This window comes from Cydia splendana, chromosome 16 (assembly GCF_910591565.1).
Source record: "Cydia splendana chromosome 16, ilCydSple1.2, whole genome shotgun sequence".
In the NCBI taxonomy this organism is placed as follows: Eukaryota; Metazoa; Arthropoda; class Insecta; order Lepidoptera; family Tortricidae; genus Cydia; species Cydia splendana.
In genome coordinates this window covers 6,693,333-6,714,852 of record NC_085975.1, presented here as the reverse complement: position 1 = coordinate 6,714,852, position 21,520 = coordinate 6,693,333, and the positions used below count along the sequence as shown (strand labels likewise).

Here is a 21,520-nt window from a genome sequence, read left to right as displayed (position 1 = left end):
GCTGGCGTTCCCCTCCGGCGAGGCCGGGTGCGATCCGGCGAAGATTTCTTCGAAGTCCTTGCAGGATGAGCTGGTGCTGGCTTTGGGGGTGCGTCCGAGTGAGGTACCAGTGGCTCTCCGAAAGGACTGTCGCCGGCGGTCAACTTAGTTTTATTCCAGCGCGGCACGCGCCGCGCCTGCGCAGTGGCACACGCGCGCTCTCGCTCTGGCACGCGCCCGCGCACCGTATATCTCCATCTCACTCTATTGTAAATACGTCTCTTTCTTGCTTTTCTCAAATTGTGTATAAATACCGTGAGTTTTGTAAATAAATTATCATTCTTGTACATACCAACAAGTTTTTCACTTCTACTACTACAAACCTTCTGATACACCAATAGCCATAGCTTGCTATATACCTATAGATTTAAACAGTTCCGCTGCGGCACAATTAGTTTAATTCGTAAGTAATGAATGTAATGATGAATGCAGATCTCTTATAAGAACGTGTAAGTACCTACATACTTCTAATAGCCATAGCCGTATCTATCTGAATATTCTGAATCTTTGCAGGTAAGTAAGTATTTAAAAAAATTAAATTATAGATGAAAATACAATCATTTGATACCATCGAGCTGAATGAAACAGTTGACAATAAATGTGTTATTAAAAATATTTTTTTTGTAGAAATTTGTTTTGAGCCATTTCCTCATTTTTATTTTTAATATTTTGTTTATTTTCTTATTGTCGAAAAGGTACACTTATGCCCTGTATCTACTAACCTTAATGGGCCGCCTACACATGTCGGTCAGTTTAAAATAGTCGTCATAAATGGTCACTTCCTCCGCTCCGCTCGGACTGGAACGGGGGGCAATGTCAATGTTTCTGTGTGATAGACCTTGATACCGTGATTTGGCGCAACATTGCCTATTATGCCTAACATTGCCAGGTTTGAAAGGCAATGTTTATTTACAGAACAAACGTCTAAATGAGGTACATTTAGGTAGGTACGTAAGGTGTCTAGGTAAGATCCTTGTGCTCTACATTCTAATGAGTGAATCAGCTTTTGATAAAAACTATCCTAGACAGATAGTTCCGTATTTATAATAATTAGTAGGGATTTCCTTAATACAATTATTTGTACAACTCGATACCTTGAGATAGACACGTGAAAGCGTAGGAGCAACCTTCAATTTGGTGTTGTTTAATTCATTATCACGAACCACACACCTCACGTACGCATGTGACGTATATTTGTCATGTAGGTAGGTACTTATATTATGTATTCTCTACATACGACACCTACCTCTACCAGTAGGTGTATAATAAAGACTGACAATCATTTAAAGTTGCGTCCATCATAGAGCCTTATCACACTGGCGATTTGCGGGAGAGTTGAAAGCGTGGCGGAATTTGTGTATATTTTTTGAAAATTTCCAATATCTCAGCACGCAGCAAATAAAATCGTTGCGCGCTCGCGGTGTTATCGTTAGGGCTTAAGGTGGCCACTGACGAGCCTTCCAACAGTCCAAATAGCGTGGCGGCAATCCAAAATCAGTCCGTGAATGTCAAAAACGTACAATGTTTAATATTAGGATGCCGTCCATTTGGATGAATCCATTGTAACGGCATCCATTTGGAAGGCTCGTCAGTGGCCTGCTTTATTTAGACGATGCGAGAACTCGCATGTGAGTTTCATTACATTGCGGGTTTTGATCGGTCGGTAACGTAACCAACAGTCCGCAATGCAACTAAAATCGCATGCGAGTTCGCGCGGCGTCTAAATCAGCCCTTAGGGTGGAATCACATCTATCAGCATCGTGCCGCATTTTACATATGAGAATGATGCGTATCCATGTTTTCAGCTTTCCGACGTGTACGCATCTTCATAGTCTTCATACTAAAACTGAAACTTAAAATCCCATACAAAATGACACTTAACGCAAACGCATACGTCACGTCACTCTATCGAATGTACTAGGGGTACTAGATAGATCACAGCTTCGTGGGCAATTTCTACACTCTCTACCGGCTAAATCGCTCATTAATACCAGTCTTTATTTAATCTCGTCTCTGCAATGACTCAATACAAACAACACCTAATACAGCTGTCTACCTGTCGACGTACTGGCAGTCCTTAATTCATTACGCAACCAAATTAGAGAGCCTATTGTTCTACATCATTATCATTGTTACCTAATCTAATGCATTCCGCGGCTCTTTGGAGGTATCATTGCGGTTCTTACATACATACATACATACATATAATCACGCCTATTTCCCGGAGGGGAAGGCAGAGACCACGGATTTCCACTTTGCTATTATATTACGAGCATGTATGAGGAATGTTATGAAAGTGAAGGAAGCGAAAGAGGTTCTTCAAGCCGCCCAATAAAAACAGAGTAGGTACTTAAGAGTACTTAAGAGTTCCGGCCTGATGCTAATTTAAATAAACATTAAAAACTTAGGTAAAATTAGAATCAGGCCGGCTAATAATCTAACTTGCACCAACTTGGACAGAACCAAGTTGTGTCAGTATAAACGTCATATTGTCATAGAAATTTGACATTAATTATGACCTTTCCACACTTTGTCATTGTAATTTAAGGGTTGATTTAGACGGCGCGCGAACTCGCATGCGATTTTAGTTACATTGCGGACTTTTGGTAACGTCCAATTCAACCGACGAATCATGGTATGAAACTCGCATGCGAGTTCTCGCATCGTCTAAATCAGCCCTAAGGATGATTCGTGCTAAATAGGCTCTTTCTTTGATATTCCTAGAACTGGTGATTTCTACTGCGTTTGGCTGTTCTCAAAAATTTCGCGACACGGGGGAGGCCAATTCGAACTTGCATTTTGATATCTAAATGATGTAATTTTGTTATCATTCGTACTTAGCGCGTAACATGTACATTGTACAGTCAGCAGCAGAAGTTGCTAAGCGGGCGTGGTGTTCAAAATGTTCTTGACGAGACTTTATTGTAAAGAAAATAAGAGCGTGTCGAGGTAATTTTGGACACCACACCCGCTTAGCAACTTCTGCTGCTGACTGTACCTAGGTATAAAAGGGATAATATTTTATTTTATCGTTTTTGAACTTGTTTTTATTATGTTAATTTTATCTAAGTTATTAATGTCTGTCCTGTTTGCAAGTGATATATAATCAATAATCATCTTTAAAAAAATACCTAAACTATTGGGATTATAACAATGCTTACCTACAGGAAAATGATGTATGTATGTACCTACAGACTCTCATTTACCTCTGATTGTTTCAACAGATGAACAATATAATCGCCTAGAAAAAGTTCAATGAAAAAATACCAGTAAGCTAATTAATTAGGAAATACTAATTAATTATTTATACCTCGTTGCGTAAACAACTACCTACTCGTTACACTGCAAACTTTAGTTAATAGTTAATAATATTTGTTTAAGATTTGTTAACAATAAGCTAGGTACTAGACTTATCTGAGATAACTATTGTAAACTTTAATCAAAGAGAGAGAGTGTATAGAGACGGATTGTCAAAGTAAATTATGTAGCCACTGTAAATTTACTGCCATCTTTCGACAGAACATAAAACTGTTAGAACGCCATTTGACTTTCATACTTATTCTTTCACTGATGTGTATTAACTTATTCAATATTAATATTAACGCCATCTACTCGACTATAGGCCAAAGGTAAGGTGCAATCTTTTCGAGCGATGGCGCCATCGTGAATATTAATATTTAAGACGAAACAGGAGCTGAGTTTTAAATATTTTAGGTAAATATACCTGTCTCGCTAACGGAAGCGGCACCTAAAAGTAGTGCGATAAGGACAAGGCGAAAAATCCTGTGTAAAAATCTCAAAAATCGAGGTTTCGTACTCCTCTGTTTCCTCCTCCAAAACTTAACCAATCGTAACCAAATTTGGAAATCTAAATGATTATGAAATTATCTGTGTTATCGTTTTGCTTTTTTGGCTAATTGATATCAGTTTTGAATGCCACGTCTCTCATTGCGGCATAGTCAATTAGGCCATTTTGGCCATTTTTGAAGGGCTCTAGCGCCTTAAAAAACAAAAATATCAAAAAAATCAAAACGGTCGGACACAGATATTGACAATATTAATCTGTGTTGAAAAAATCATTGCTCTAGCTTCAAAAACCACGGAGGAAAACGAGGAGTACGTTTGTATGGAGAAATGACCACTCCCGTTGGCTCTTAACAAGTTAACACATATCAAATGGCGTTATAACTAGGGTTACCAGATACAACTTTAGAATTCTGTCAAAATTCCTGATTTCCGAATATTTTTCCTGACATTCATATTTTCGACCAACGGGCGACGGGGGGGGGGGGGTCTAGCCGTTAGCGTGTATTTATTAAAGTATAGCCGTTTTATTAATTAAAGTTTTATAATTCAATTCATGATTTGTATTAATTTAAGTACTTACATAAAAAGGTACTTTATTCAAAAAATTCCTGACATTTTCGTGTTCCGTCCCCATTCCTGACAAAAGTCATCTGGTAACCCTAGTTATAACGGTTTTAATCGTCTGTCGAAAGTCGAAAGATAGTAAATGTACTGTAGCTACATAATTTACCATGACAGCAACTCTCTATTTCAAATTCTCTTTGCTTTAATGAATGCACCACGCAACCTTGAACGAGTGACCATGAATCTCCGGCTGCAAGATTCTGCGCCTGTGCTCGTCTTGCGCATGCGCTAACCAGATTTCTATAGAACGCTAAAGCTTATATCGTTTACGAAAAAGCCAAAATTGTAAACCGCTAAATTTCGTCTAATGCAGGAATTCCCAACCTTTTTTTGCGTCGGACCTTGCTAAAAATAAGAATAAAACTAATAAAAAATTACGGGTTGTATTGGGCTGCGCCCCCCTTACCTCGCGAAACCCCCTTAGATAAAGGAACATGGAAATCCTAATGACTAATGACACGCAAAATTTTAGTACAAATTATTCTAAGCCGCAATCTTCGGAACGGGGTCGCTGACTGATCCATTCGCGCTCTTGGCACGAATTCGTTTCAAACTCGGCCCGGCTTCCACTATCGGGTGCTTTGCCAAAAATAAAGCTGCAGTGCAGTAGTGGTCTTGCAGCGAAACTGCGGGGTCCTCTCGCATTGTTATGTCAGAGGGGGTCGATACATCACAGGGCTCGGCAGTGTCGGAGCGCCGTCCGCGAAGCGTGGACGTCCCCGCGCCGCTGCGTTCGCGTTGACGTTCCCCGCACCCGGTATATGTGAATTCGGTATAAACAAAACGGAACTTGGTGTATTATTGGTTTATGACAGACTTTTCAGTTATAAGAAATATCTTGGAACGCATTTGGACCAGTATGTATGATTTCTTTAAGTATTTTAGCTCCAATTTGAGGATTACGATTATGATAATAGAGCCTGAATTAAGAAAGTCTTTCTTAATTCAGGCTCTATTTTTACAATTTCTAATATAATCTAGGTATGGACATCAATATTATGTCACGTGGATGTCATAGTCATAAAGCAGATGCATAATAGTGGAATTGGCCAGATAACCTTCACAGGTTTCGGATGTCGCTGTCCAGTCTGAGTTGAGGATAATAAATTTTATTCGTCTGCAGATCTCGTCTTACATAATTATGATAATCAAATTCCGCATTCCATGCTATCGTTATTACACTTGTTTAGTATTCTTAAAGTTTCGCAATTTTTGGACAACTGTGTCTACTAAGGTACCTAAGTCTAAGTAGTATAGGTACCCAATATAGAAGATGACTTCAGAATTTAAACAATGGCAAGTCAATAAGTGATATAGGTAAGGTAGCTTAAGAGGTTGAATTTATGTTGAAATAAAATGAAAAGGAACTTATAAACACAACGTATATCTGAATCCTGAAAGCCTTATGCCTTAGCAGTAATAGATACTAGGGTCATAGAAAATACTTCAGAGCTTTTAGACAGAGTCGTCGTAAAAATATAGGTATCATCGAAATCCACAAATTCGCAAGGAAATAAAGATCAACACACCACCATAACATACATTACATACATATTTGACACTGAGTAAGTTTAGTAGAGAGTAGAGACACAAAAAAACATTATCTTTACTTATAATATTTACAAAATCAAATAAACAAAATATATAAGTTCGGTTTTTTTATGACTCGTTAATGGCAAGCAAGCAAGCAAAATACATTTGATAGTACGTTTATGATGAAACCTCCTGACATAAATAGTCATTGGAAAATCTGTGCCGAATTACATGTAGTTTGGCCCGACTTTATAATTCTGCGTTAAGTGTTTAAACCTAGCTAAGTATAAATAAAGAATAAGTAATAACTAATTAAAATTCACTTAACATCAGACATTCTTAACTGTCGAGATTCTACTTTGATATTATGGGAAATCGAATCACTATATTATTAAATAGCATTTAAATCATAAAACCGCATCAGTTCAGTGATAAGCAAAGGTACGTACCTACCTACTAGCGAGCTTAGTGTAGGTAAGTCCCTACTAGAGGTAGATTAGGTTATAAAAGGTTTAGTAGGGTGAAATTTAATTTCTCATTTACAATGTTAAAGTAAATATGCTTTAAATTTTATGGAAGACCTGGCAGTACTAACACTTCGCCCAGTCTTTCAGAGAATTAAGCAATAGCAACACAATGCTTTTCGTGTTTTATTTATCATAGGTAGGTACAGTCTTTTATGCCACTGTATGATCTTGAACAACTGATTCGACATTTTGGTTTAGAACCACCAGAAATTAAAAGAGTGGCGCGATGATTTTTTTTTTGCTATTGACATTGACACAGCACTCGATGCAAAAAAAGGTTTGAAACCCCTGTTAAGAGCGCTATTACATTTCGGCGTTGAGCGAGTTTAGGTATTTTACGCGCTGCGGCAGGCCGTGCGAGCTCAGTACGCCGATCCCTTCTACCACACTCGCACTACAATGATGGATTAAACATTCTTGATCCTTCGCGAAGCATATTGAAATCAACCATAACAACACTAACTGTACTTAACTTTTAAAGTTCTAAAACTGTTATTTGGTAAGTACGAAAATACTAAATGCAGTGCAAATGTACATAGGGGCTGTTCATAAATTACGTCATCTATTTTTGACGATTTTTGACCCCCCCCCCCACCCCTCAAATCATCCAAAAATCAAGATTCGGATGAATCTGTTTCCTCCTACGTCATGTTACCATCATCCGATGTCCAGACCCCCCCCCCCCCCCCCACTCCTCCCATTTGAAACGACGTAATTTATGAATAGCCCCATACATGTACTTATGAAGGTATATTACTCGAAAGAAATTATAGGTACTTACCTACTCGCTTATTTACATGTTTCGTCATTGCATTTGGTACCTATAGGTTGTAAAGTTTGTATCAACGAGGGTTTAAAAACGAACTGGTACTGAGGATCTGATGATGATTAAGGTGGTCACGGATACCAATCAACCATGTAGTAACATGATTAGGCTCGTTTGATTCGTCTCAACAAGATCTTTGACACTGAAGATACACAGGGTCTGATGATGGAGCTGGAAGGTGGCCACGGGTACCAGTCTATCATGTAACTAAACAACTTCGTGTTTGGGCTCGTTTGATTCGTCTCAACAAGATCTTTGACACAAGACAGTACTCAGGGTCTGATGATGGAGCTGGAAGGTACCATTACCAATCAACCATGCAACTAAACCACATCGTGTTTAGGATCGTTTGATTCGTCTCAACAAGATCTTTGACACTAGGTGATACTCAAGAGTCTGATGATGGAGCTGGAAGGTGGTCACCGGTACCAATCAACCATGCAACTAAACCACTTCGTGTTTAGGCTCGTTTTATTCGTTTCAACAAGATCTTTGACACAAGATAGTACTCAAGGTCTGATGTTGGAGCCGGAAGGTGGTCACCGGTACCAATCAACCATGCAACTAAACCATTTCGTGTTTAGGCACGTTTTATTCATCTCAACAAGATCTTTGACACAAGGTAGTACTCACCCTAATAGCATTTTCTTGTAGGGATTTTGTTGGGCCTTTGTTTACGTATTAGTTGGGCAACCGTTATATTTGGCCGTACGATTTGCTGGAGGGCCCTCGACAAAGGCCCTCCCGAAGATTCCCAACAGAGGGCCATAAGAGTAATTTTTTCGTTGGGCCTATATAAATAAATCATACAATTATTCAACGGTGGTGGTTTTGGTTGGGCCGTGGTTGGGCCTATACACATTTGTTTGATGGTTGGTTAATTGTTACATTTGGCCGTACGATTTGCTGGAGGGCCCTCGTCAAAGGCCCTCCCGAAGATTCCCAACAGAGGGCCATTAGAGTAATTTTTTCGTTGGGCCTATTTAAATAAATCATACAATTATTCAACGGTGGTGGTTTTGGTTGGGCCGTGGTTGGGCCTATACACATTTGTTTGATGGTTGGTTAATTGTTACATTTGGCCGTATGGCTTGCTGTAGGGCCAACTGCATAAAAATAAAAAAGGGCAATTTTTTCGTTGTGCTTCTGTTTGCAAATTCAACAATTACCCAACGGCAAGTCAGGTAGGTCGGTAGGTAGTCGTGCACCAGGTTGAAGGCCCAACACAGCTTGTCCCACAAAGGGCCAACATTGTAACTTTAACGTTGGGCCTTGTGTAGGATTCTTACAATACTACCGTAGGTAAATAGTTGTGTAATTTATAGTGTGCCTACAGTCTAATTATGTAATGGGCTTTTGTTTACGAGTCCTACAGTTACCCTACGTTAAGTAAGTGGTTGTGTAATACGACGTTGGGCCTTTGCTGATAAATATTACAATTACACTACGGTAGGCATTGGTTGTATCCACATGAAGGCCCTAGGCCAGGCAGCAGTTGTTGTTAATATTCTCTGTATCGTTCCTATTTTAGTATATGTACTGCCGAAGCAAGTACACTTACTATACACTCTAATTTGTATATATACTAACCGCACTTCGAAACTTCGTAAGCGAGATTTATGTTTTTTGAGATTTAAATTGAGAAAATGTTGGTAAAATACAATTTTTTTAAATTTATGTATATGTATAAATTTTATAGTTATAGCTATTAGATTTATAAGTTACTTTTAAAAAATATTATGATTATATCCGGAATAATCGAGAAAATAACTATAACTTCGATGTTTGGAGACAGTAACGCCATCTAGTGACGCCACAAGCAAACTCAACTGGTATTGTTGGGCATCAGTACCACAGCCAATGTTGGTAAATGCGATATTGGTCGTCATTGGGCCATCGTATGATATCGTTGATTAGCCAACGTTACCAAAATAAACAAAGGCCCATTGTTGGGCATCAGTGCCACAGTCAATGTTGGTAAATGCAATATTTGTCATCATTGGGCCATCGGATGATATCGTTGATTAGCCAACGTTACCAAAATAAACAAAGGCCCATTGTTGGTCATCAGTGCCACAGCCAATGTTGGTAAATGCGATTTTTGTCATCATTGGGCCATCGGATGATATCGTTGATTAGCCAACGTTACCAAAATACACAAAGGCCCATTGTTGGGCATCAATGCTACAGCCAATGTTGGTAAATGCGATATTTGTCGTCATTGGGCCATCGGATGATATCGTCGATTAGCCAACGTTACCAAAATAAACAAAGGCCTATTGTTGGGTATCAGTGCCACAGCCAATGTTGGTAAATGCGATATTTGTCATCATTGGGCGATCGGATGATATCCTTGACTAGCCAACGTTACCAAAATACACAAAGGCCCATTGTTGGGCATCCGTGCCACAGCCAATGTTGGTAAATGCGGTATTCGTCACCATTGGGCCAACGAATGTTATCGTTATTTAGCGAACGGTAGCAAAATACACAAAGGCCCATTGTTGGGCATCACTGCCACTGCCAATGTTGGTAAATGCGATATATGTCATCATTGGGCCAACGAATAATATCGTTGTTTAGCCAACGGTACCAAAATACACAAAGGCCCATTGTTGGGCATCTGTGCCACAGCGAATGTTGGTAAATGCGATGGTGGGCCAATACAAAATTAATGTTGGCTACGGAACGAACCTCATCCCAACGTTTTCCCTACCGTTGGCACCGTGGGCCCCAACGAAAATGCTACTAGCAGGGTCTGATGATGGAGCGCGAAGGTGGCGACGGGTACCTGTCTATCATCATCAGCTCCATCATCAGACCCTGAGTAGTATCTTGTGTCAAACATCTTATTGCGACGAATCAAACGAGCCCAAACACGAAGTGGTTCAGTTACATGGTAGACACCAGTCTCGGGTACCAACCCGTGGCCACAGTCCAGCTCCATCATCAGACCCTGAGTACTAACTTGTGTCAAAGATCTTGTTGCGACGAATCGAAGCCAAACACGAAGTGGTTTAGTTGCATGGTTGATTGGTACCGGTGACCACCTTCCGGATCCATCATCAGACCCTCAGTACTACCTTGTGTCAAAGATCTTGTTGCGACAAATCAAACGAGCCCAAACACGAAGTGGTTCAGTTACATGGTAGACTGGTACCCGTGGCCACAGTCCAGCTCCATCATCAGACCCTGAGTACTAACTTGTGTCAAAGATCTTGTTGAGACGAATCAAACGAGCCTAAACACGAAGTGGTTTAGTTGCATGGTTGATTGGTACCCGTGACCACCTTCCGGCTCCAACATCAGACCCTGAGTACTATCTTGTGTCAAAGATCTTATAGAAACGAATAAAACGAGCCTAAACACGAAGTGGTTTAGTGGCATGGTTGATTGGTACCGGTGACCACCTGCCGGCTCCATCATCAGACCCTGAGTACTATCTTGTGTCAAAGATCTTGTTGAGACGAATCAAACGAGCCTAAACACGAAGTGGTTTAGTTGCATGGTTGATTGGTACCGGTGACCACCTTCCGGCTCCATCATCAGACCCTGAGTATTATCTTGTGCCAAAGATCTTGTTGAGACGAATCAAACGAGCCCAAACACGAAGTGGTTTAGTTGCATGGTTGATTGGTACCGGTGACCACCTTCCGGCTCCATCATCAGACCCTGAGTACTATCTTAAGTCAAAGATCTTGTTGAGACGAATAAAACGAGCCTAAACACGAAGTGGTTTAGTTGCATTGTTGATTGGTACTGGTGACCACCTTCCGGCTCCATCATCAGACCCTGAGTACTATCTTAAGTCAAAGATCTTGTTGAGCCGAATCAAACGAGCCCAAACACGAAGTGGTTTAGTTGCATGGTTGATTGGTACCGGTGACCACCTTCCGGCTCCATCATCAGACCCTGAGTACTATCTTGTGTCAAAGATCTTGTTGAGATGAATAAAACGAGCCTAAACACGAAGTGGTTTAGTTGCATGGTTGATTGATACCGGTGACCACCTTCCGGCTCCATCATCAGACCCTGAGTCAAACTATCTTGAGTCAAATAAATACATATAGAATGTCAGGTCGTTTCAAATATTTTTAATCCTGTCCGGTAGTTTATTAAACTGTACCATTATAAATTATAATACTATAAAAACGGTGCTAGGATCAAAGTCTCTCGTTGCGGTTTACACGCACACAGTATAGCGTTTTACACGGCGCCCGCCGCACACAATGATAAAAAACCTCGTCGTCGCCGTTGAAAATGTGCGGAGCCGACCGACACACGTCCTGCCTCTACAAGCTCTGCCGCGGCACTGAGCTGGCGCAGCGCGCGTCATCGGTAATATAGAGTAGTTTTCAAAAAATTGCCAAAAAATTATAGTAGAATTTCATAAACACTAATGTATACCAACAGTATAAGCAAACGTTGCAGATTGCTTGAGTATGAAAATGACTTCGATATTAAGTAGATTTTCGTAGGAATTGACACTTGTTTCGGAGAGAAAATCGAGTTCGTTTTACTTTGATTTTCTCTTTCTCAAAGGTATGTAGGAAAAATATAGTTTGATATGCCTAAAGTACAGGGTATTAGTAATACAAAATAGCCAGGTTTAGCAGAGTAAAATTCTCAACATTTCCAAATAAGAGCTCGCCATTCAGTGCTTCACGGGGTTTTTCGGAAACGACCATCAGAAAAAAAATCATTACTAATTTAATAAGTCCTTTTTCTAATATTTACAACGATATTTATAAAGATAAGAAGACGCTTTTACTGGAACACGTACTCATTGTTTCTAATAATGAGCGCAAAGTCCTGAATTTCGTCGACTAGTATCATCAATTTTGCATTATTTCGACTTTTCTTGTAAGAGCGCTCTTAATAGATTTTTACTCATGTTACTACCTACACTATAAATGTAGCTAATCCGCTAAATTGTAACTAAAAATAAAGTCTACTACATACCTACTTAATAATTTGTGAATAGAAAATGGACCAGCCTAAATGTATCAAACAGTAAATAGTAAAAGATGCTCAGTATGATCCCAAAACCTCCCTGGCAATGGCAATGCAGTTATTTTTTAGCCACCCTGTATATGTACAAAGTTATAAATGTTATAATCATATAATAATTATGTGACCTGTTAAATTATTAATAATGTTATCAATAAAATAGGTATCTCAATCTCAAAACTATACCTAAGTTTTGTAAAGATCGACTCCATAATCTGTGACAAAATAGGTAATAAACTATTTTGTCACAGTTTATTACCGATCAGTGACGTAATAATTTCCAAATCTAGGACACCAATACAAACATTGTTTCGTTTTTACTACCATAATTATAACTTAGGCGTATTATTGCGGATTGGCACATAACTAGTATTCTGTTGTCTCAAAAACTCGTGGAACAATAACACGCGGGTAATCATTTCTCAGCGGATGTAACAAGATAAATTGTGCGTCTAAAAAAAGAATATAATTATGATCTGAGTCAACTAAATTTACGATACATTAAGTTCACAGATTTGGCACGCGTGGTCTCGTTTTGTTTATGTTTGTTCTTTGAAGCAGTTGAAAATTTGCATTCTTTAGTAGTAATAGTAAGATTATGTAGGTAATGCGAGTTACTTATACTTACATATAAATAATTATAGGTACGTAAGGTCAATGTTTAGAAGACCGGTACCGGTAAGAACATTTATTGCAAGGAAGACCATAATAGGTCAAAATCTCTCGTAAGTATTTGTATACCTAACTACGTGTACGTCACTTAGACATTACTGCCCGATTCGAACTTTATGATACGTCAATTAATAGATCTAGAAACGATATGGATTAGATGTGTCAGTGTCAAAAAAGACGTTTTTGTTTGATGAAACGTCACATTTGACACTGACATATTTAAAATCCCAGTTGCATCCTTCTCTTTTGTCAGGGTCCGCTTTCCCACTTTTTCATCCCTACTTCGCACGGTCTTCGGCATCCTCTTTAGTAAGACCATTGGGACGCATGCCATTTCTCGTAACATCCAGCCAGAATCTCCAGAGCTTTCCCCTTTTACCGGACCCAAAAAAAGAAAAAAACCCAGGCGGAGGTGGCATTATAATCAGAGTATTAAAGTTTCTAGACCACATATGAAATAGGGTAAAAGCATCACCCTAAAATTAATATATCGTGACTGAATAAATTTTATTATTCCTCGTTATAGTAAAGCTTCAATTTATTCTAGCTTAATGCATAGCAAATGAGTTTTTTGAACTCCTTATCTTATAAAGAAAGTCGTATAAAGTAACAAAACTTGAATGGCGGCATCGCGTGACGAAATCAACATCTTATTGAATTGTAGCCATTTGTAGGTGTTGATAAATTATTCAGCTTAAACCAAAATAAATTAGCTAGTGAAATAATAGTTAGATAACGTTAATAACTAGTTTTGCTTAAAATAGACTTTTAAAACTGTATGATAGAGTATAACTTCACATCTCCGCTAAGTTGGCATCCGCTTGCAAGTTCGCAGTGACACTATATGTCAGCGCCATACTTGACGTAGCAATGCTAGGTGCGAAAACTTAGCCTGGTCGAACTCTAGGTACATAACATATCTATATGTATGACACAGATAGGCGTAGTTGATCTAAATATGGTTGGGTAAGGTATGAGAAATGGTAGGTATGTCTTACAAGATCTCTTATTAGCATACCTGTGCTAACTCGGGGCACGAATAGTCGAATATTGATGTTTATTATTAAAGTTTATTGACGTATATTTATGCATTTGCTTATTGGAATTACTGTAAAGAGGTTCAATATCATGTCTAATATCGAGCCTTTTAAGGTAAAAAACTTTAATACCATCACTTTAGTCTTCGTGCCCCGAGTTAGCACAGGTTATGCTTATTAGCGGCAACACTGAGAACTAGGTATAATCAAAATTTATAGCAAATGGTCTATCTGTGCTTTTTCTTTTATGTGCAAAAAATATTATTGCCTTCATAACAACATGATAAAATTGAACTTTGAAAATGTGTCGTACTGTACAAAAGAGGTCTTATAAAAGAGGGCGAGGGGCACTTATATTTTGGGTAGCTCCGCATTTGTAATATAAAGACACAATATAAATAAAGAGCCAATACAAATAGCCCTAAGGCCCCTTTTTACACCGAACCGCTCTAACATATTTAGTATGACGACCAGCCGTAAATTTTATAGCATTTTTGGTGCAGCGGAGTGGTGTTAACGGGATTGGTATAGATAATTCCAACTGAAATGGTAAATTAAGGTTAATATTAACGTAATTAACGCTAATTAATCATTAGGGTTGAAATTGTTTATACCAATTCCGTTAACACCACTCCGCTGCACAGAAAATGCTATAAAATTTACGATGTCTGATTACAACACGCCACTGCTACCACAGGGGCCTATTTCTCGTACGTTACAAGTCTTGTAATACACGTGTGTATCTATGGTAACGCTTGTATTTCAATATTTTTTACAAGTTTCCGTTTCACGTAAATGCATAATTGTTACAAGAGCGGGGATAAAAGAGTTTTCACAAGTGTTGTTGTTTCACAAGTTGACAAACACTAGTAGATATTATATACTAAAATAGTAATTTCGTTTCTCAAAAGCTGTACTTTATACTTGTAGCTTGTGACTTATCACGAAATAATGAGGAGTCTCTATAAACTGCTAATATGCGTTTTTGGTAAAAATCGATTAATAAATAAATGAACATATTGCATTTTTAAGATCTCAAACGTGTAAGTTTTGAATGCACTTCGTTAAAATCAGTAATATTATTTAAATTTAGCTTTTATTCTCCAAAAAAAAACAGTAAACTCATTCCTATGAAATTATTATAATTGGGAAAGAACCAGTAAATGACCAATAACATAATAATTTTGTAACGAATTCATCCGTATTATAAAAAAAAACTGACCCACCCTGAAGCTTGTAAGCATTCATAGAGTGACTGACGAAACTGAGTTTGATTTTACACTTGTAATTGATAATTTTGAGAAACGCTTTTCATTACTACTTGTATTATTATACGCTTGTATATTCCGAAAACACAAGTCAGCCATTTTATTTTCCTCTTATTAAGATTATGATGCATAACAGTGACATTGACATTGACACAATAATACAAGTAGTAATGAAAAGCGTTTCTCAAAATTATCAATTACAAGTGTAAAATCAAACTCAGTTTCGTCAGTCACTCTATGAATGCTTACAAGCTTCAGGGTGGGTCAGTTTTTTTTTATAATACGGATGAATTCGTTACAAAATTATTATGTTATTGGTCATTTACTGGTTCTTTCCCAATTATAATAATTTCATAGGAATGAGTTTACTGTTTTTTTTTGGAGAATAAAAGCTAAATTTAAATAATATTACTGATTTTAACGAAGTGCATTCAAAACTTACACGTTTGAGATCTTAAAAATGCAATATGTTCATTTATTTATTAATCGATTTTTACCAAAAACGCATATTAGCAGTTTATAGAGACTCCTCATTATTTCGTGATAAGTCACAAGCTACAAGTATAAAGTACAGCTTTTGAGAAACGAAATTACTATTTTAGTATATAATATCTACTAGTGTTTGTCAACTTGTAAAACAACAACACTTGTGAAAACTCTTTTATCCCCGCTCTTGTAACAATTATACATTTACGTGAAACGGAAACTTGTAAAAAATATTGAAATACAAGCGTTACCATAGATACACACTTGTATTACAAGACTTGTAACGTACGAGAAATAGGCCCCAGGTCTCCAAATTCAATACACCGTAAAGTTCCTAATAGGCATTTAGTTGACATTTATCAATGACTTAATTCACAATGGCAGCTACACCGTATAATTTCACATTCGTTAGCTGTTAGATATAATAAGTAACTACTGTGACAGTGATTTCAAGCGTCTGTCTTTCCTAATCTGCCATTTTATCATTTGGTGGCCCAGTAACTATTACAGGGTTCTATGTTTCACCTTTATCGAACTGAAATTTGAACATTGTCATATATTGACATTAAGTCGAATTTCAATTATCTTAAAATGTAACATAGAACCCTGTAATATTGGGCCAGCGATTTGCTATACTGTAGTTGTAAATGCGTATTCGCAAAACAACTTATTTAATTTTCAGGTTTAAGCAACTTTATTCTCAAAGAAGATATGCAATTATAAATTTAACTTGTATGAGAGTTACATTAACTTAAATAAATGTACCTGACCTACTTTATTATTTGGCATAAGACTTTTAATGTTGTATAAATGTATATACTCGTACGAAGTAAAACATACTACATAAAGAAAACATTTTCTTACAAAATGTTGAACGACACTAACGGCCCGATTCGAACTTTAAGATACGTCAAATATTATACGTCTAGATACTACGATATGGATTAGATATGTCAGTGTCAAAAGTGACGTTTTTGTTTGAAGAAACATCACTTTTGACACTGACATATCTAATCCATATCTTATCTATACGTAATATTAAACTTATCTTAAAGTTGGAATCGGGCCGTAAGTTACAGATTTCAGTAGGCAGGTAAAGTACCTACTGTTCTCTCGAGTAAAGTTTTTCTGGTAGCTATTTTGAACCTATCTTATCTTAAATGAGTACATTCCTATCGTCTACCACAGGTAGGGTTGCCATATGGAAGAATTAAATGTCCTGATAAAAATCCGACATCACCCTAAAAATTCGGACATTTCTTGTAGCAGAGATTTGGCGTAACTTGAACGACGCCCCGGCGGCGCGCTGCTCTCTGCGGTGTACTGTATCGTGGATCTACTTTTCCCTTTCCCTTCGCCCGATCCCGAAGCCCCCTCCCCGGGCGCGCATTTTATTTTTATAAGGTCATTCCTAAAAATCCGGACACATGCCAAGTCTGGCCCCGGCCGCAATCCGGACAAACGGTCAAAAATCCGGACATGTCCGGACAAATCCGGACGTATGGCAACCCTAACCACAGGCCTCCAAATTCAATACGTCGTAAAATTCCTAATAGGCAGTTAGTTAACATTTGTCAGTGACTTCATTCACAATGGCAGCTACCGTACCGTACCTTTAATTTTCCATTCGTTAGCTGTTCAGAAGAAAACAGGTATTTTATTTAAAATACAAGTTTTATTTAAATAAAGTTTCCCTTCGATAGCGGCGACTCGGCGAGTCTTTAATTATGGTGGAGTGCCTGGGATTATCGACAAGATAAGACGAATCAGTGATAGGCTGATCGCTCAATAGCATCGATTTCTCAATAGTACAAGTCACTGAAGAGGAGGACGCTGTATCTTATCATGATCGCGAGATAGGGGGGACCGTAATAGGCCTGTTTGTTGGAGGGAAAATAACTGAAAAGAAGAAATTGAAAATTTCCGAGTGGTGGGTGAATGAAGATTTGAAAATCATAACACAGTTTACATTTAAAACAATATTGAAATGCCCAGAATATCATTGTGGAAGTGACATTGACATTACAAACACTTGCGGTGAGTTCTAATTATATCAATGGAACTAAGAATAGAGAATAGATTTAGTGCAATAATTTATGCGCCGACGGCGGTGGCGGCAAAGTTCATTCTAGTTTCTCGTATTTTCGTCCGTTTAAATTTGAACTACATATGTGTAATTTAAAAACAAAGATTTTTTTGTTACTATACCATAATATACTTATACCAAGCGTATTCTTCAACTCACCATCATTATTGGCCGTAGTCCTAAAGTACCAAAATACTTTCAGAAAAAGCTTCTTTCCATAATTGGGAATAGTTGTATTCAGGGAAAAAAATCTTGACAAAAAGATACAAGAATTCATGTTAAAAATATCGAAATAAGTAACTGAAGTATTCCCCTTTACTTTCTAAATAAAATATCTGTTCTTACAATTTATGATGCGATGTTAATACTGAGCGTCATAATGTCATAAATATTTAGACTCATAAATTTATCAGTAAAATAATAAAGACACTAAATAAGTAAATAATACATAAACAGAACGTACGGAACGTATAACAGTAATTAATATTCATGAAATCATGAAAATGTAAATGAAAAACAAAGTAAGTAATAAGAGTTGTAGGCCGTCCGTACTTACTAGAAACGAAGGACCTATCATCATATATATAAAATTGAAAAACCAGAACGGGATAAAAAACGAGCGAAGAAGAGAGATGGCGCCTTACAAATTTCTAAAAAAGTTTTTGACACGTATCTCGAATACGACGCACGTATGATAAGAAAAAACTGTTTAAATCTATTATCTACATATGAGAATAAAACTAGAGCATAAAAACTATCGCTTTCGATGCGTATTTAATTTACAATAAGTAAAAGAAATTTTCATAACAATCTTGATTTTACGATAATCGCCCATTCTCGGCAACTCTCGGTTGTTTTCGTTTGGCGGTGCTACAGACTAGACCAAATTATCCGTAAGTTAAAGTAACCTAAATTATTTTTGTCATGTTGGTATACAGGTATTTCTGAGTTTTTTTTACACGAAGTAAAATAAAAAGTGCTGCCAACCTCAACCTTAGTCCATAGCCCATACGAGTGCCTTATGCCTTTTATGACATAATATATCCATCAAATTAATATTATCGTATGATTATCGTGTTAATAATTTGTATTTTATTGTTTTAAATTTCTTTTTGAGTTATATTATTCAGATTGACTTTCACGGCTTCGGCAAACATTGCCATTCGTCCGGGGAACGGGCTGCCGAGATGGGCCAGAGAACCCATCAGTTTAAGGGATGGTGCCCGTAATAATGTGTGTGTGATAATTATACTTTAATGACTTTACAGATATAACCAATTCGGGAACTGTTTTCTAGCGTAATACGATGCGACTCGACCAGGTAGGATTTTTTCTCCTTGCTGAACAGTCACCATCAGATATATCGGAACGGCTGAGGTATTCACAAATATCTGAACAATGTAAATTATAATGTAGTTAAAGTGCATGCTCAGATATTTTGGAGCTCAAGGGTTGCTCAAGATCTGATCAACCTCGGCCATGGCGACTAGCGAGAGCTATCGCAAGACCGGGAAACATGGTGTGATCTGGTGTCGGAAGCCAGGACTCATTTTCGGTCGTTGCGTCACCGTAGCCGTCGTAAGTAATGTCAATATGCAGACAGGGAAATGGGGACTATTTACATTTGTATGAAAATGCGATTTATGGGCGGTGGTGGTCGTACATATTCGTCTTAAGGCGGAAATTATTCTAATGAACGTGTTTGCAATTGGGCTTATAAAAATAAATAATAATTTTGGGTTAGCATTTGAATCACGCATTATAGGGAGGGGCGGTGGGAAGGGTGGCATTTTATAGGGGTTGGTCACTCCTTTCAAATGACACCCGATTTGTGTCTAGGAGACGCGTAGTTTTTTTATACGTGTTTGAAGTTGCGTTCCCAACACACCTGACTCGCTGTCAAAAACGAAATACAGTGCCAGAGTCACCGTTAGGTACGACGACGAGCGAAGCGAGGAGGAGTGTTAGGTATCTTGCGTGCACAACACACCCGACTCGCTGTCAAAAAAGTAATACAGTGGTCAAAAACATGTATACGGACAAAGTGCTCAAAAACATGTATACGGACAAAGTGCTCAAAAATATGTATACAAAATTCCAAATTGATTAACCTTTCGTACGCTTTGGTTGTATTATTGAAATTCAAATGCAACCCCATAATTTTATGTTGATACAAATTTTAAATAAATACCTATGTAGATGAAAAAATACAATCTTGCCTTTTATCAAATCACATAATTTTTTGAGAAATTTGCGAAGTAAGTTATCCAAATATCGGTTACAAATAAGAAGTCCCTATCACAGTTATAAACCCTGGCAGGGTTCAATACATAATAATATCGGTATTTAACTAAACATAAGACAAACTCTTTATTTCATTTACGCGAGCGGAGCTGCGGGCCCGTCTAGTAATTTATAAATTAGACAGAAAAAATATATATTGCGGAGTCAGGAAGGTATATAGGTAATGCATAACCTACAGAAAGTGCAGAACTAGCTAACGTCGTTAGTTGACTCGTACTAGCAGTTGTGTTGTGCCTAACGAGAGGCCGAGTTAATGCAACTATGTCAGACTGTTTCGCATGGTGCAAACATCTCTGGAAAGTTAGAAGCCGGATATTTTACCTGACCTGACATGTGCTGCCAACTCACCGACAATTACCTATAGTCCTATAGTGTTTGTGGACAATTGCTTAAGTATTTGCCTAGTCTTTGTTGGTAAGAAATAACTAGAGTCGGACCAAGCAATTACTGCATGGTATTTGCAATGACAACCTGTGGTAATTTCATAATTAATGTCTAATTTCTTTGTTATTTAAATCGGTGCAAGTTAGACGGATAGATAGATATATAGAATACTCTTCTACAGACCTTAGTAAAATATATAGGTTAAAGAAAAAAAATCGATTAAAGATACGGATTCTATAATTTACAGCAAATATTATACAATGTTGATGTGATATTGGAGACGCTCATATCGTGGATCAGATCGGATATCACATAAAGTAGTTGTAGTATCTATACAGGTTAGGTAGATACCTACACGTGTTTTAAACCAAATCTTATCAATATCTTTCCAGCGTCCCCGGCAGCAGCCATATCAAGCATGTATTCTTAATTGTAGCCTAACATAATTAGTACCTATGTCGTTAAAACTTTATTTTCATTAGGTACTCAGTTTATATCACTTTATCAGCTATCCCGGTTCATGAAATATTAACATTTAAAAAGAAGTACATTGGAAATGAACTGTCGATACAATTATAAATATTATCTCTCTTCAATAGATTCCTCATTGCAGGTGTGCAAAATTATTATGCATTTTAGAGTTGTTAGACGCAACGCAGCGTTCAGCATTCACAGTAGGTAATCTGATCACGTCACGTGCAACCCCAGAGGGGTTTTAAGTGCGTTGCCGTCCTTGAAGTTGGGAGTACGCTCTTTTTTTGAAGGTTTAAAGGTACAATAAAGTGCTATTTCAATTTGTAGTTCCACCGTACTGTGCTTTGCATGGAGAACATTTCTTTTGTTTCTGGATGAGAGCCACGAGCGCGACCCTTGCCAAGGTTTCTTCACATGTAGGTCGACAGCAAAACTAGTGGGCA

The 21,520-nt window shown here is 37.8% G+C and overlaps 1 protein-coding gene and 1 long non-coding RNA gene across 3 annotated transcripts in view; both read left to right on the top strand.

Annotated features, from left to right (window-relative positions):
* Positions 1–21,520, top strand: part of LOC134798162 (uncharacterized) — a 152,438-nt gene that overhangs the window by 70,023 nt on the left and 60,895 nt on the right. The window lies entirely within an intron of this gene.
* The window catches only part of LOC134798150 (carbohydrate sulfotransferase 13), a 68,455-nt gene continuing 51,905 nt past the window's right edge, over positions 4,971–21,520 (top strand). Inside the window, exon 1 of one of the 2 annotated variants that reach the window (XM_063770489.1) lies at positions 4,971–5,327. The gene's annotated coding sequence lies outside the window, so the exon portion shown is untranslated. The remainder of the gene's footprint in view (positions 5,328–21,520) is intronic. The other variant, XM_063770491.1, reaches the window with a different exon arrangement.